Here is an 18,733-nt window from a genome sequence, read left to right on the forward strand (position 1 = left end):
CTCACGGATGTTGGTTCTTTATATCGGAGCGCATCGGGATTTTTTCCCCGACCAAGGGCTATCATTTCAGTGTAACCTCATTTAAAATGTGACGTCCCTCCCACAAATTGTCATCCTCGAAGCAGCTGCTTACAGTTGGACTGCTCCATACGCTCCTGCTTCGGGAAGGTATTAAACTTAACCCCCGTCGCAGGCTGTGGTTCCGTTGAATACATCGGAAAAGGATATACCTCAGACGGTAATACTCTTGCCAGTGTGGCATGTGTAAAAGATGGTTACACTGTTCGGGTTATTCTGGGTTAGAACCCAACGTTTATCGCCCTCGAAATTTCTAGCCCAGAAGTGTGGAGATAAGCATACTTATAAGTCGGCAGACAGATCTACTTCACACTTTCTATGCAACTCAAGTTTTCACGCAGCCTGGCTGAGCAAGTAATCGACTCCATTTCTGTTATATGAGCGTAGAGAGCTTCGCTAGTATTATGGTAATCTGCAATGCAGATTAAGTGAGCATCATTAAAGCTTATAGGGCTGTTAATATTAATGTGCTTTGCCTGCACTCGTTCAGACACAACTAACCGTCTTGGTCGAGAAGAGGAACTTTACGTTGAATGCTTGGGTACTTCATGAATTGTTTCGAAAAGAAGATATAGTGCAAGTTTTGCCTTATTTTCAAGTTGATGCGGTAGGGAGAACTAGAATTCATGTTCCAACACGACAGTCAATAACGCATAGCTTCAAAGTATCTTATATATTAATTATAATTGCTGTTTTTTTGCTCTTATTTGGAATCCAAATCTATAAATAAAGTTTTGGTTGTAAAGGTCGGGATTCGTGCTATTAGCGAGCTTTGGGCAATTTTGGTCGTAGTGCTTTTGTTTAGCTATATTTTATTGAAATAATTTCTTAAAAATAAACGATTGTGAGCACATAAAGAAATATATTTGTACTATGGTGATATTAGATAAAATTTTACCACTCCTCAATCATGGGTTCAGTTCAGGAATTAGTTCTACGGTCAACATTCCTGCGGTGTTGCTGCTGGCTAAGGATCGATATTTAACGCGCATGTATAGCAACAGCATCTCTACTCTGTTACGATTCGCTCAAGTGTACTGCTTTTCTTTCCTTAGCGAGAAGATATATCGGAAACTACTTAGCATTGTCCCTGACAAAGTTCCCAGCCACTTTTCTACCAACTTAATGAGATTAACCCTTCTAGATCTTGGGTTCACTTGCTTTTGTTAGGAAGCTTTAATTATAATCCATCACTTATTTATAAACCTAAGAGCGATCATCTGCTAAGTGTAATTTATTACAATTTTTCGATTAAGAAACATGGTTCACACCCAAAATCTTTGAGCTTTTTTAATAATAAAATAAAAAAACTACAAGACTTGTAATTTTTGTCAGCGCAGTGTAGGTAAAACTTTAAGTTTAGTTGAAAAACTTTTGACACTATCTCGTGAGGGAGTCTTCTCCCCACACTTGTCTTTCTAGCCCTTTCACATATCACGTACATTATATTACATGGAGGGAATATAAACAGGATATACTGCAAAATATAAAATAAACAGTCAGAATTTATGTTAAAGCAGCAGTCAACGAGAGTAATAGCAATGTATAGGAGCTAAAGTGGGGAAAGCTTAGATAGATGGGATAAATGTGAGCAACAAATGACATGTAACGAGAATTAACAAAGTTATGTTATCATGTGGAGTGAATCTTCATGTAGGAAATAGCGATGGCAAGGTATAGATATATCAATGTTCGAGTTCCGCTATGGGAAGCCGCACTAGTACTCAAATATTCTGCTGCTTGCGCCAAATCATTATCAATTACCGGCACGCTTCACAACTGGCTCTTAATACCTCGTGTATCTCGGAAACAATTTTTTATATGACTAGCTTATGGCTGCAATATTTTGGACTCTTCGGTCCACAGTGATACTCGAGCTTAGCGAGCTGATAGATCGTTTCTTAACTTAGATAACAGAGCACCGAAATAAACGTGCAAAGGAGGTGGTATATAAACTAGCCCGGCTTGAATTGTTATTGTGACCTTTCGCACTTACCGGGCCCAAATCGAGCCTGACCTAACGAGTCGACATAAGAGTTGTTTTTTAATTCGGTGTCGTAGCAAAAACGGAATATAGATTTTCAATGAAATAGCTCGGCTTGGATTTCTAATATTTAAACAGTTTTTGATAACCATTATGAATACTCTGATACGTGTGATTGGATATTTCAGCTAAATAGGAGAGACAAAGTGTGACCAAGATTCAAGGCTTTTATTCATTAGGTATTTCCGTATTTTTACTACATTTTTGAAGGTGATTGTTTGGAAATATTAGTACGAAATTCCGTAATAGGCAGATAGATAAATGTTGAGGATTGACATTTGAACATTGCCTTATAGTGTCCTCATCTCCTTCACAGCACCTCATATAAGCACCGACTCCCCTAATGAACTAGACTTCATCTTCCTTCTTTCCTGACTGTAGGGCTTATATGTATGAATGCTGTGGCCATTGCCATCCCAAAAGCTAAGCTCTATGCATTGAGATTATGTCGCATTTTAAGAGAATATGTTCTGTCGCTCCCGCTGATAGACCACAGAACCGGCGAGCACCACTCAATTGTATTCCCAATTTATTAAACTTGGCTTTTAGTTACAAATCTTATATAAATTTTTCAGAGGCCCAGCCATACAGCAATTTATACCGAACAGTAAATTTGATTGTCTTAGCCTGGTGCATTGCGCTAACATTCTCCCATTTTACCTCTCTTTCAGTAATATATTCCACCAAATTTTCTGTGAGTTAACTGACAGGAGCAGTTCGGACGCAATGTGTCGAACAGGCGCTGCTTCTCGCGCCACACTATCCGCTTGCTAATTACCCTCCACTTTCCAGTGATTTGGAACCCCGGCCAGTGGTACTACTTGTGAGCTTCTAGTTGGGGCAGCTTTTCTACACATCTACTACAGGATTATTGCTAGTATGGTTTTGAATAACGAGATTGCCTCGAATGTGGCTCGTATTATGTTAGATAATTCCGTAAAGGAACTGATATTCTCGTTCTGCAGTCCCGTCTAGTGTTTTCGTGCCATCTTTGTAATATACTATCTCGGGTGTGTGGTAGATGCTCCTTCTTGGCTCCCAATTCTACTTTGTATCTTTTGTCAAAGACTACGTGCTTAAGGATGGCATCCTCTTGTTAGACATTGGAGGTTTGCCGCCGATTTTCATGTTGCCAATCGAGTAGTTCTCAATGCACAGACTACCGGGCTGTGGGTGAATATGTCATGGTATGTGATGGTATATATCCACCTCAGGACATGCGATGTGAAGTTCCATGAGGTTTGCACAACACTATAAATATTGTGGCCCTAGTTGAAATGAACAAAGTGTTGCTTCTATTGCAGATTGGTGTCGAAGATTACCCCCAAGTATTTTACTTTGGTTCTTCTAACTGGTAAGAATCTTATTTTGTTGTTTTTGCCACATAGGCGCAACAAAAACTCCGTAATACTGCTAACGATAGCAAAGTAAATAAATGTATAGAATACTCTGAGAGAAATTGCATGGACCCAGATTTTTAGCAAACTCGTGGAAAATGTGCACGCTTGCGATAGATTTGACTTTCTCGTTTTTTAGTAATTTTGAATCATTGGTGCCTAGGTGGCTCATGGAGATTAATTTCAAGGTAACTTCACGTGAAAATGCGATTGATTTCAAGGTAACTTCACGTCACGCAGGTCCTTGTATATCGAGTCCCTTAAAATATCGACAGTGCCGTCGATAATTTGGCTACAGTACTAACTAGATATATGAGCATGTATGAAGAACAAATCGAGCACTGCCAACAAACATTCATTTTTATTTTCAAACTAAGTTACACTATGCAACTATGAAAACTTTCACACACCCACACTATGTACACAACAATAATAATAACACCAACAAAAGCAAAACGGCAAGAGCAACAAAGAAGACAACTTCAACTACATAAACAACAATATAAACGCCGAGAGTAAAATAGCAACAAAGTTGTTGCCAAACTTTTTGTTTATAATGAAAGCGTTCATAAACTTTTAATAAAAATTTATTAGTAACAATTGTTTAGTGTTGCATATGCACAGGCGCACAACTATATAAACATCCGACGCTAACATGCTACACATATACATACACAGGCAAATATGAATTAGGCGCTAGGGAATAATTTTGAAATTGTGTTGCACTACAGTGGAATTGAGTGAATGGTTTTTTGTTCTACGCTGGACGTGGCGCATACGCTCATATGCTGTCAGTCTCTGTGTCAGTCAGTTGATGAGTTCGCGGTGAGTTTGAATTGTAAAAAGTAGCACAACAACAAACATGCATCAATTAATGTTGGCAAAAAAAAAATTCAGTTTAATCTCCACTTCTTAATGCTTTAAAAAGACCGAAGTTTTTTTTCCATTGAACTAAGCAAAATACGTTTTGTTTGAGAAGGGGTTTTTAAGCGGATTGCTTTTTTTTCGTGGCACAGTGAATAAGTGTCAATAAGAAAAAATTATATTCCTTCGAAAATATTTCTGCCCTACCGTGAAATCACGGAGTGGCCGTGGCATAGAGAGATTGCAAGTGTGGCGAAGACAGCGCTTTATCTTTTCAACCGTCTTTTCCGTTGATTATCCGTCGGCAAACCGCCAGTACTGATGCGGAGTACATGACAGAGTCAACCTTGAATACGTCCCATGTTATTGTTTTGCGTGCCTCGTTCGGAATATGCCTCTGACCGGGATCATAAAGGTGGAAAGTGATGTAGTTATTATCGCTGCCAGTCAGGTCTTCTATCGCTCTCCAACCAGCAGCGGTCAACAGCAGGCTTTCTGAGACACGTGTTATATCGGGGATTGAATATCCAAAGCCCGGGTATCGGTATGTTAGATTAGTGCCGGTGTTGAGCACGTTCAAACCGAGCGTGGTTGCCATCTGAATCACTAACTTTCCACGGGTGTTAGTCTGCGGTATTTCTCATCCGATGGCTCTTGCATAAAGTCTCCTGCCACAATCAGGTTACTAGTTAAGTCCCTAAGGTGATCTTCAATAAGTTCAAGCTTGTCCCTGAACGTTTGAATGGGATAATTTGGCGAAAAGTAGCAGTTTACACCATTCACAATACTGATGATTGCATCTGTCTTCCAATCATTTCGGGCTCTATGGGGGTCGCTGATGTTAACGCAGTAGGCTTTATGGTCAAGGACCAATTGTTGTAGTAGCTCATCAGCAAATTGCATCGCCTAGTTTTTATTGGCATAACGGATGTGATGAGAACGTCCCTTGATGATGCACTTAGTGCCTTAGTGGGAATACCTCTCTTCCTTATCCTAATAGAAAAAGAGGCAATACTTGCTCAAAAATCTCTGCGCTAAAGAGCGGGAACATGACAGGGTAATCCTCTAATGCACATGTGTTATGCAATGGCCCCTACGCTCAGAATCTCACGGAATTATGAAATGTACATTGTGGATACAAGTCATTGGAAAATAGGGAAACCTTATAATGAACCTGACTCAGAGGTCTAGTTCACTGACATTTGACGAGAAGAAACGAGAGCTGGGATTTATGGCCCGAGCTACAGGAAATCGATACCAAAGGGATGCCACTCCATCATTTTCTATGCAGTAACTAATGCAATATAAGTTTGCGGTAGAGAATGTCTGCGAAGAGGCTTATTCTAGAGGAGTAACCTCATTATGTCAGGAAACCATACCGTGTAGCGGACATAAAAAAGCTGATGAGCCTTACCGAAAAATTTTGCGGATGACTCAGGGGTACTAGACTAACACAACTCCTCTCAGAATACTATTTACCTCACTGGACATCACCAATACCCCAATTGCACACCACAAAGCGAACTTCGAATAGAAACCAATGTGTGATGTGAAACCATTGCCTCTAATACTCATATCTCATTGGTCCAACCCTGTGGAACTGCAAATTTCCCTGGATTCAATAACTCACTTCATATCTTAAGTACCCATATATTTCTGTCAATATCTCCAATTCCTTTTCCGATTTCGATATATGTACGTGAAACTTTTGTGCTTCTTCTTAACTACCTTTATTTGCAGAAAGGGTGAAATAAATGTTAATATACATAATTATTTACATGTCAGAGTGTACGCAAATATAATATTTGCCTCTATAAATAAATACAAGTAGAAATTTCATTTCACGTAACGATCACAGCACAATTGACAGTGACAACTTCTGCATAACTTTCTTGTTTTACGATGAAAATTCTTACTGACATTACAAGGTCTGCAATGTGTGACGTGTGAAATTTTTCAAAACAAAGCATCCCTATTCTTAAACAGGTTTTCAAGAGAAAGTCAAAATTGAGTAGGACAGTTAATAATGGCTTTAGAGGAACGAAATTTCTAAACTGATTCTTAGATTCCACAAATTAACAAACCTCAAGTTTCTACGTCACTCATATCGTCAATGCTAATAAAATCAAGGTTAACGTTGACTCTCTTCATACAATTGATTTTAAGAAAATCATATAGGTTAGGTTAGGTTGAGATGGTTGGTCCTCACATGGACTGAATGAGTTCATAGTGTTACCAGAAGTTTGTTTAACGACCAAACTGAAACGCTATCAAAAACCAGTTCCTATGTTATAAAATAACTCCGCCCTCCTCCAAATACTAGAAACATTCTAGGACCTATGCCACTTGCAGCTTCTTAAGTATTACCCGAATCAAATTAATAGTATTGTTGCGAATATTAACAGTTCTATACAAATCTATGCTGCTACTAAATAAATGCACAACAACAGTAAAGCAAGCGGCCACACTTATGTATGTCAACACATCAAAGTAAGCCATTTACACACATACATTTATAGAAAGCGACGAAGAATATTTCACACACATAACCAGCAGGCCAAAGCAAAGAGATTAAGTCACATACACATATGTAGTCATCAGCTAACAGCAGAAGTTGTTACTCAACCATACACACGCATATAGCTAAATAACCAAGTATCAGATACAACTGTTCCGTGGTCGCGAAAAGTCTAGACTTTAGGAGAAATATGCTAACGAAGCAAAAGAGAGTATAAAAGCAGCGTAAGCTGAGGAATAAGTAATCAGTTTGATTTAAACACGCTATTATTAAGGTATAATTGTCATTGTGAAGTTTTACTCCTAAATTAGTCCAAATAAAGACCATTTTGAAATACTGAATATTGCAGTTATTTATTTGACAGTTCAGCGATTCGAACGTTAGTAGAAGGTGAAAAATAATCGGAATACCGCAGAAATTCGTTACAATATCAATAGTTTTTGATATACCTTGAATTTTTGTGACATTATTCATTTATATAAGTTCACGACGTTGCTATAGACCGCTGTTTTACGATGAAGGAGAATTACGTATTTCATCATGCCTTAATATTTCGTGGAATACAAAAACTGTTTAATTAAAGGGTAAGAATTTTCTTGATAATATATGCCCTCTGAAAGAGAGGCTGTGCATTGGACTTGGTCGCAAAAGATTGGCGAAAGGTAGCTTCAAAAAATAAGCTTCAAATTAAACTCACTCTATGGGGGAATACAGAATGTAAGCGTAAGTATAGTCAACACACTGTAGCATAATGTGGGTGCAATATATGGGTGAAGCTCATATGAGTGAAATAAGACAGCGAGTGAATTAGTGGAAATCAACGAAGACAGAAATCGATCATATTGTGGCGAATGTAGGCAGTTCGATCCGTCACTATGCTGCTAGTAAATAAATGCACAAAAACGGATAGAGGATTACATAACGCATACATATACATCTATATAGCTAAATAACCAACTAAGAGACTAAAAAATGAGAAATAAATAAGGAACTGTTCGAGAAGGTGTTCTTGAAAAGTCGTGACCCTAGGAGGAATAGGCGAACAGGGCAACTGAGAGTATAAAAGTAGCACCAATTGAGGACTTATCCTTCAGTTTGATTTTAACATGCTATAAGAGAAGTACGCGAGTAAATTAATTGTGAAGTAATACTACCAAAGTAGTGTAAATAAAGAACATTTTTCACTACTGAATATTTGAGTTATTTATTCGACAGTTCAGTGGTTCGAACTATAACAGAAGAATCAAGAATCACAAAAATTCGTTAAAATATGTAAGAAAAAATGAGACGATAAAGAAAAAGAAGAAAATGAGGAAAAAATTAAACAGAAGAAAGTAAATGAACGGTATAACAATGTTTATAAAGATGAGGATGATAATAACGTCACGTTCGGGAAATCAAGATAAGGCAAGGAATGGAAAGGAAGGGGAAAAAAGGAAACGAAAGGAAAAAAAGAAGAAGAGAGGAAAGGAAAAAGTAAAAGTCAAACACGAAACAAAAAGTGAAGCCGGAATCGAAACCAGACGGCTTATTATCTATTAATATCTATTAATATGTGAAGTGTTAACCGTTTGTTACTGATGAGTTATCGATTTGATATCGAAGTTTTGCAAATTTGATTTCGATAACAAAGGTTACCAATGAGTTGTTGATTATTCATCGACATGTTATCGGTTTATTATCCGTTTTTATTATCGAAAATTTAGCGATTACAAATCGAAAGCTGCCGATATCTTTTCTTAAAGTAATAAATTTGTAATTGGGTTTGTATTTATTTGTTATCAGCGTATTATCGAATAATTTAAGTCATTGTAAGTGAAGTATGCGAGTAATTTGAATTGTTAATTTCTACCACCAAAGTAGTGCTGAATACAAAGCGTTATGACAGACGGAATACTGGAGTTTATTTATCGACCGACCCAGTCTAATGTGCATATACAACGACGTAGATATGAAACACTTACAATGTATTGATTATTACAATATCTTATTACAAGCGAAAGTAATAATGCATATGTTACAGAAATAAAGCAACAATTTCATACACAACAAGTGGGATAATTGAGATCATTAAATTAAATTGAAGTATTGCTCATCCTTTAACGAACAAAGAAAATTTGTTCAAATCAGTTGAATGAAGAGAAGACAGCATGAAGGAAATAAAATGTGCGGCTACTATTGACCTAAGGTATGGACCGAACATCTACAAGAAGTTAAAGTTATTTTCAGTACAATTCGAAAGAGAATGAGCTCCCCTCTCGCGGAACTTATCCTTCATATGCTTTACCAAGCCTATTTATATGAAAAGCTTCCTGTGTTCCGGAAACCGCGAACTCCTCGATTTATATTTATGTATTCAAATTTTTGATAAGCGTACAACACTACCATTATATACCTCAAGTTGTAGTCTGATATTTAAAAAGATCGTTATGCTCAATATTTTCTAAGAAGCTGCTGCCGATAAGAAAGAGGGCCGCAAGATAAATATAACGCTGTGCATTCAAAACTCAACTAAAATTTATACCATTGAATCTTTCACCAAAAATAACAATAGCTTAATGATTCCATGTTGTCTAATTTATTATAAATGAATCTAGAGGAGCTTTCAATGAAGTACAACTTTCTTCCTACTGAATTAGAAGGAATTTATACCGTAACGAATTTACTTGCAAATCCTCTTATTTGCAATCCTCTGCTAAGTTCGAATCACTAAACTGTTGAACAAATAACTCCAATTTGTAATAATGCAAAATGGCCTTTATTAAAGTACTTCACAATAACAAACTGTGCAACGAATAGCTAGCTTAATAACCACACTGATTGATAGCTCAATGAAACTCTACTATTCAAAATAACACTGCTATTGCTCGCTAGATATCGTCTTAATCCAACTGCTTGACAACTGAAATCAAACTGAATTACATTTTACTCGGTTGTGCCGCTTTTATAGTTTACGCTGCATACATCTAGGCTCTTCTATTTCCAGAACTTACCAACTATTTCGAGTGTTTATAGTTCTCATATAGTTTCTACTTGTTTACAATTTTCTACTTTTTAGCGTCTCTCAGATGTATGTGAGTTTGTAGTTTACAGTCTCTCGCATACACATAGGCGTATAAGTAAATGCATCTGTGTGTGACATCTCTCGGCTGCCTTATATATGTGTATACATGATTTGATTATTGACTTGAACATCGCTTAGCATCGCCTTAGTGATGGTATAGCTTAGGGATGCTAATATCCGTGACACTGCCCTCCACCTAAGTCTGATCGTCCCGATCAGACAAATCTCTCGATCTAAACGCTGCTAGCATCGCCAAATGTACCACTCTTCTACTCCGTGGTTTCTCAATGCTTTGTATGCGGTAGATGGTATCACTGATCTTCTTCACAACCTTGTACGGGCCTTCCCAACTGCACCGAAATTTGGATGGAACACCTTTCCGCCGGTGAGGGTTGTATAACAGTACCAAATCTCCCGCCAAGAAACCTTTCGAATTATTTTCCTTGTCGTACCTGTGTTTCATCTTACTACTCATTATCCTGGATCGTTCCCTCGCACTCTGTTGCTTGACCAATGAAGAACTACTTCGCAGAGCTTGCGCTGGACGGATTTCCTTTGCATAATCAGTATCCTTCCGACGCTTCAAAACAGTAGGCTTGAAACCACCCTTGCATTCTTTCTTCGTTTCAGTACGTCCGTATGCCATTTATAAAACTTTGGATTTTTACCCTCTCGGTGTATTCCACGGGTGCGTCCGCATTTGCGAGATGAGCCAACCTTTCAACATCTGAAGCAAACTCCTGCAATGTCTCATTTGCTTTTTGGTAGCGGTTTTGCAACTCAATTTGGAATATCTGTTTTCTATGCTCGCTTCCATAACGTCGTTCTACAGCAGCCATCAATGCTTCATAATTGTTCCGCTCTCCTTCGGGAATCGTCTGTAGGATTTCCGCTGCTGGCCCCTTCAATGCCACGAACAGTGCAGCAACTTTATCTTCCGCATTCCAGTTGTTCACTGCTGCGGTCTTCTCAAACTGTAGCTTGAAGACCTGGAAAGGAAGAGAACCGTCAAAAGATGGTGTTTTTACCTTTGTATTGCTTGCTGAAACAGCTGGGCGGTTTAATTGCAACTCTTGTATACGACCTCTCAAAGCATCCACCTCGGCTTCGATTTTTTCCTCAAACTGCGTTATTTTCTCGTCCATACGTGCTTCGAGTTTTGATGATATACGCGCCTCTTGTGCTTCGAGTTGTACTGTTATGCGTGCCTCTTGTGCTTCAATCTTGGATGTTATGCGTGTCTCCTGCGATTCCAGCTGAGATGACATGTTGGTGGATATTTGTGATGACATTTCTGTTATACGTGCCTCTTGCGCTTCCATCTTGGATGTTACTGTCGATGTTTGAGCAGTTATTGCAGCCAATATCATGTTCAAGTCTGTGCTGGTAACCGTCTGCGATGTTTCGTTTTTCTCTTCAATTTTTGTTGTTGTTTCGTCCCCATCAGGATAAAAGACAAACTCGTCCACATCAATTACTTGCGACTCCATTACCTCTCGTAGCCGTGCTTGAAGTTCGATCTTATTGCCGGTTGTATTTAATTCACGGTTCTCCAACTCCTTTTTCAGTTGCTGGATCTTCAATTCACTGAACTTTGCCATGCCCAAGTTGTATTCCCAATCTTCGGAATTTATTCAACAATTCCTCTTCTGACACCAATTGTAACGAATTTACTTGCAAATCCTCTTATTTGCAATCCTCTGCTAAGTTCGAATCACTAAACTGTTGAATAAATAACTCCAATTTGTAATAATGCAAAATGGCCTTTATTAAAGTACTTCACAATAACAAACTGTGCAACGAATAGCTTGCTTAATAACCACACTGATTGATAGCTCAATGAAACTCTACTATTCAAAATAACACTGCTATTGCTCGCTAGATATCGTCTTAATCCAACTGCTTGACAACTCAAATCAATCTGAATTACATTTTACTCGATTGTGCCGCTTTTATAGTTTACGCTGCATACATCTAGGCTCTTCTATTTCCAGAACTTACCAACTATTTCGAGTGTTTATAGTTCTCATATAGTTTCTACTTGTTTACAATTTTCTACTTTTTAGTGTCTCTCAGATGTATGTGAGTTTGTAGTTTACAGTCTCTCGCACACACATAGGCGTATAAGTAAATGCATCTGTGTGTGACATCTCTCGGCTGCCTTATATATGTGTATACATGATTTGATTATTGACTTGAACATCGCTTAGCATCGCCTTAGTGATGGTATAGCTTAGGGATGCTAATATCCATGACAATACATAAGATTGTTGCACTCACATAATAATTCTTAGCAAACTTAAGGGTGCTCACAAGATAAAATTATTTTCTTTGCAAGAAATAAGCCACACACCCCAACAGGACTATCATATCAATGACCATTGTCCTCAAACTTTCCCAAGCGACTTATTAAACTTTCGAATAAGTTATCAACATATTAGACATAACCACATATGTGCATCTAAGTTAAGTATACCATTTTGCTCTCTGTCGAACAAATATAATAAAAAGACATTTATGTCACAACAATAGCCATAACAACAAAAGCACCAGCAACAACATAAAAAAGACCACACAAATTGTGCGGTTTATGAACGTGTTGTATGGGCGATGTTCTTTGGGACCCCTTTGTTAAACTGCTGATGTTGAATTAGACAAATATTGCCAACACCATCATAACAAAAAGAGAGCTGGGCTAACAATAACCAACAATAGCGCCAACAACATAAGAAATACAATCACAAAAAGAAAAAAATAGTAATAATCATAACTTATATATACAACGAGCTAAGAAGCATACAAACAGGCGCATAAAGTAAGTAAAATAAGACACATCATAAATGTATTTGTGATAAAAGTGAAAGAAGAAGAATGAGTTCATATGGACCCAAAAGCACACAAATGCTGGTGTATGTGGACAGCGGAAAACTATTGTTTCCTTTATTTTCATTTTTATTTTTTATTTTGCTCTGCGCCTGAAAGGAGGCAACACATTTTATAGCAAAATAATGGCACATGTAACGGGAATTGGCACACAACATATGTGTTTCTATGGTAAAGTATTGAGCGAGAGCATACAAAGCATGCCAAAGGATTAAGTGCAACAATGAGGGCAAAAGTGAAATATTTTAAAGAAACGATTCTTCTCTTAAAAGAAATTTCCGGATTGTAGGGTCAAAACAGATGCTGTGCACGATTGGCGTGGTTTTCAAATATGTGAGGGCTGATAATGAAGTGAGAAAAATCTTAAAACTTTTGTATAGAAATTTATTGAGTAAATTTGTGTGAAATTTGTTGGCAACATTGTTTAAGCTTAATTGAGGTAAATTTTTTTAAACGTAGCTGAGACAAATTTCTTACGCATGCAGAATGGGAGAGAGCGGAAAAATAGAGCGTGGCACCTCCCATACCAATGCCTTTTTAAATAATGTATTTCTCTAGAATTCATATCTGATCACTAAAGCTTGGTAAAACCTTTAACGAGCATAAGGAATCTTAATGCTAATGGTAATTTTTATACTGCATATCTCTGGAAGTAGCAAAGTAGCCCAGTTGTAAATGTATGCCTGAAACATCAATAATTGAGGCATGAAAAAAGGCAAGTTTAAATGCATGTTTATTTCTTCTTAACACTTTTAGTTTACCAGGGAGCATGCATACTCTATTAATCCCTTTGTACTACTTCTGTATGCATATGGCACCAGAAAACATGTATACATCCATATGCATGGTTCAAAAATACGAAAGCACTATCCCCGCATTGATTCATAGAATTAAACTCTACATATGTAATTACAATAACAATAACGTTGATATGACGAGAGATGGTGCAACTTGAAGCCATAAACTTGGATTATATGTACCACTATTTCAGGCACAATTCGAACCCCACTATCCTGAATACTTTATTTTTAACAGTTCAATGACGGTAAAGTATCCTGGGGCCAAACGGTTGGCGGTCGTAATTAGTTCCAAGTTTATTGTTCCAAGTTGATTATAACTTTTTCATATCCGGGAGTTCTTTTTGATAAAAGAATGGTTTCGTGTATATTACATTCGCGGCATTTGGAGATATTGAAGTGAGTGCGAATATGGAAATAAGTATGATAATGGTGGTGGAAGTGGCATGGAATGTTATTGGGAATGAGAATGGGGATGGAAGTTGAGTTGAGAATGGGATTGGGTGTAACAATGGGAGAGCAAGAAAGTATGGGAGTGAGTGCGAATGTAGTAGTGCGAGTATGCAGAGCATTGTTTAGAGGAAGCGTGAATAAAATATCAAAAACGCGTAAGGGAGAATGAAGGCTGAAAGGGAATGGAAGACGGTGAATGCTACAACAACAGGGTGAATGGAAATTGAAAGAAGTAGGTCGAAAAGGGAGAGTGCAACAAGTGCTATATGTGAGGCCTATTGTTCAGTTCGAAATTAGTGATAATTTAAATATTTTTTCTTTTTCAATTGTGTTTTAAACATTTTGTTAAGCAATATTATATTTGAGAGTCCCATTAAGCAAATGAGCCTCGATTTTGGTTTTGAGTATATATTTTTTGAGTTATTATATTTCTCTCTGAAATCCCTTTTAGGTAATAAACAATTGAAAGCTAATTTTTTCCAATAGAAATAGTATATAATTGGACTTACCATTTTTATATCAACTGTCTCCAAATGCGTCTTATTAATATGACAACCAGATTTAGAGTTCTGAAAAAAAAAATTGTAAATGTAATTGATATTCAAAGCAAAATACAGCGTGCAGGTGATTCGATTTTGCGGTACTTAATATGACATTAAAAAAAAAAAATTACAAAAGAATGTGAACCGGACTTTTATCCTCCAGCGTGAGAGATTTCTGTAATGAATAGATTCAATTTAGGTGATACAGTAGTCTATTTTGTCCCGTATAATATCCAGCGAGACTTTGTAGGTCCTCGCTGCTTAGATTAGTGAGTTTGGCTGATACTCTCGTAGCAGGAAGTTCAAGCAACTGAGCCTGTCTTTGCCCCGGGCATTCAAGCCAGTGTTATCTGAACTACTTTGTTTCTCAGTTACTTATGTTTTCTTTAGTGTACGCCTTTGTGGGTTCACAGGGGCACCCTAGACCTGTTATAGCAATCTGCTTGGATAGGAAATCTGCCTGTTCATTACTTAAACTCCCGGAGCCCATCCTAACCATCTAATGGAAATGCGTAGATGTTATTTGTAGCTGAGGATAGTTACTTGAAAATGACAAAGCCTTTTTTGTGGAAATTTCGGAGCAACGAACGTTGGGTTCTAACACAGAAGAGCCCGAACGGTGGAACCACCTTTTACACGTAACACACTAACAAGAGTATGACCGTCTGAGGTAAATTCTTTTCCGACGTAGAGAACATAGTTCATACTACATAGAACTGGCTCATTATATAAAAGAGAAAGCGTCATAAGGAAATGGGAATAAGCAATTGTAAATGAGAAAGCCTCTCATGTAATTGCGAAACTGAAATGCGAATCCGTGATTTTGTAAATGCAAGAGGCGCATACATTCATTCGGCGAAATATCCATGTCTGGAATGTTTTCAATCGATTATTGGTCGACAAAGCGGTCCGTTTTGAGGCGCACACTGGCTGCTTTAGTAAGGTCAGTTGTTCAACGTTGGAAAGAGTAGGTGCAAGATTCGAGCGAATTCAGTATGGTGTGCGATAATGAGCCATGCCATTACTGAATCGAGTCAGCGGCCGCTAAAATTAGATCAAACCACAAATTTCGAAGATCAGACTTGAACTTGACGTGGAAAATCCTATCATAATCAATAATAATGATTTGGGCAACAAACAGTTTGTTAAAATTTTGTTGCACTGTGTTCTTTTTTGCCAATCAATTGAAAAAAGTCGCACAAAGAATTTTCGAATTAAATGAAAGTTTATAAAAGAAAGCTGTCAGCGCAAATTGTTTCATAAAAAAAAGAAAAAAATATATAATTCACAACTCGATGTGCACTCAATAAAAATTGTTATGTCCATATGTTTAAATATTGTTATATGCATGAAATTTCTTCTTTAAGCTAATATAAAATTTAATGTGTACAAAGAATTTTGAAGAAAAGTGAATCTTAAATAAACACGTTGAGTTATATTTTATGTGTCGCTTAGTCATTTCAAAAAAAGAGAAAAAATTATATTAAAAATTTGTTCACAAAAAGTCGACACTGCAAAATTTGTACAAATACTAAAGCTCATTTGCCATTAACAGGAAGATAAATGTAAATAAATTTGGTGCATTGATGAATTTCCAGCATTTTATGAGGCGAAAATTTATTTTATTTTTTTCCACATAATTTTTTATATGTAAGCACTGAATAAAATGAAAATATACAAATATAAGCTTTATAAAGGAGAAAAGAAACTTTTAATTAACTATAAAATGATGACTCTATTTGCGCTATAAAAATAATGTAAAACCAACGCCGTGGTGTGGTGGCATCGTGCACCGCTTAACACATCAAAGATTCCGGGCTCAACTATCAAAAATTTAGAAACAATTTGGCAAGCACTCTGCGTGTGATTCTACTATGAAAAGCTACCCAGCAAAAACTCATCTGCCTTTCAGATGCCGTTCGGAGTCAGCGTAAAATATTTAAGCCCAGTTCTGCCAATTTGTAGGAAAAATTAAAAAGGCGCACGACGCAAATTTGATTCTTTTTTTCGTCCTAAATTCTCTTTGAAAGTATATCGCATCTTGTGTTTTTTTTTATTTTTGATTTTACTTTAGAATAGACGAATCAGAAATGTGTTTATAAATTGCAAAGAATATTTATGTAGTACAACATGAAAAGTGTGTATAGGTTTTAACAATTTGATTCGCTTTATTTCCAGTGCTATGTCAGAACCTAATGATATGATTGTAATATTGTCATATGATGCGCATCATGTGATTTGATGCAAACATTGCTTGACTTGCCCATTATTTAATTATCAAATACGACTGATGTAAAGCTGTGACAGTTAATCAAATTGAATAGTTTTTTGTTATAACTAATTAGCACAATCTTGCATATTCCGTTACATGAAATAATTCATAATGGGCCATGTGACGTGAAACATGTTCAAATGATTTTTTGGCTATGTTATCACCTTTGATTGTGGTTGAGTAATTGAGCGCAATTATGCAAGAATGGAAATATGCAGTGAGTTTACATAAACCAAAACAAAACAAATTAAAAAAGAAGTATAAAGAGAAAAGTGAAGCGAAGGATAGAGCAGGGAAAGAAAAACTACTATTGAAAGGAAAAAGCAAAGATCGGGCCAACGATATGCTAAAGATTACGGTTAATATTCAGATCCCAACCACTGTTATAGTTACGGTTAAGTTTGTTGTTACAGCAGAGCTAATGGTCACATCAACAATTAGGATCGACCCTAACTGATTCAATTTGAATTGTCAAATTTAATTTGAAGCCAGACTGGTTTCGATGTGGTGGCATCTTTGGTGTAATTTTTAGCTCTGAACTGTTGCTGAGTTCTAAATAAACGATATTCAGAGTTAAAAATAAAAAATGACACTGCAGATGGCGCAACGCCAAATACGGTTTATCTGCAAACCAAATTTGACAACGACTGATTGAACATCGTTCCAATTTACATCAACTTGCATGAACCGTTGCAGTTGTGAGCACAACCTATGACAATTAAAATGCACCCACCTTTTATCTGTACCTTGCTTGAGATCTGTAAACATTTTTCACAGAACTAGACCTACTGATATAATTATTAAAGCTGCAACAGCGTCATAAAAGCCATCTGCGCTATCAGTTGCTGTAAAGGCATGGTTCCGTAGATGTCTGACAAGCGATAGCCTCTATCGCAATTGAGCTGAAGTTTCTTCTGATACATCACATGCAATATGCCTACTAAATAGTGCTTGGCCTGTGCTGTGCTGTGTTATTCCCTGTGTGAAGTTTATAGAATACTGAAGGAAAGCATATCGTGGTGTTTTTACGCTTTGTCTTTAAATTGCCCCTAGCCCTCTATTATGCTGCTAATTAACCACCACAGTTGTCTTTTCGCGGCCTTCTAAGCTTTTAGGAGCTCCATTGAATATTCCAGGTAGAAATGTTTGTTACGTGAGAAGTGTACCCCCACATTGTTTGTTGCCTGTATGTAGGCCTCTCTTTTCGAACTTAAAGCAGGATGCGTCCATTTCTTATAGGTAAAAGATTGAAAGTGGCAAAAGCTTATCGATTCATGGGCTTTAATAATAAAAAAATATTAGATTTATAGCGATTTCTATTAATTGCTGTCTAAGAAAATGCGTCACTGAGTGATTATCCTGCAAGCAGCTTTTCGAAGCTTTTATCAAAAAAAACCTTGATTAATGGGATTAAACTGGGGGAAGGAATCGGAAAATTGTCTAAGTGAACATTTGTTTTGAAAAATCTTTCCACACACTTTAATAAAAGCTTTAAGGAACTTTTTCGGTTTTAAACAAATAAAATGATTTGGTGTGGTGGAAGCTCGGCCTAAATTTAGATAAATTTAATGATTTTTAATAGTTGAGAGGAATATAGAAAACTACATAAGTAAATATTATATTGAATGCGTTCATCCTAAAAAATCTGCAGAAATACATTTGCTTTGATGGGAGCTTTTCAGGAATTCAATTATAAAATCTGGTAAAAGAGTTTTTAGAGAGCAAAAAGGATTTTTCGGGAACATTGAAAGTCTTTTCAAAAATATTTCTACGGAGAAATCGAACTAAACACATTTGTTTTGAAAAAAGCTTTCATGGAGC

General features: G+C 36.9%; 1 protein-coding gene across 14 annotated transcripts in view; it reads left to right on the top strand.

Moving 5' to 3' along the window:
• The window catches only part of Proc-R (Proctolin receptor), a 107,354-nt gene that overhangs the window by 65,530 nt on the left and 23,091 nt on the right, over nt 1-18,733 (top strand). The window contains exon 1 of one of the 14 annotated variants that reach the window (XM_067781116.1): nt 12,494-12,780. The exons of the other annotated variants lie outside the window; for them this stretch is intronic. The gene's annotated coding sequence lies outside the window, so the exon portion shown is untranslated. Of the gene's footprint in view, nt 1-12,493; nt 12,781-18,733 lie in introns of those variants that run through there. 14 annotated transcript variants of the gene reach the window in all.

The sequence above is a fragment of the Eurosta solidaginis genome, chromosome 4 (assembly GCF_040869045.1).
Source record: "Eurosta solidaginis isolate ZX-2024a chromosome 4, ASM4086904v1, whole genome shotgun sequence".
Lineage (NCBI taxonomy): Eukaryota > Metazoa > Arthropoda > Insecta > Diptera > Tephritidae > Eurosta > Eurosta solidaginis.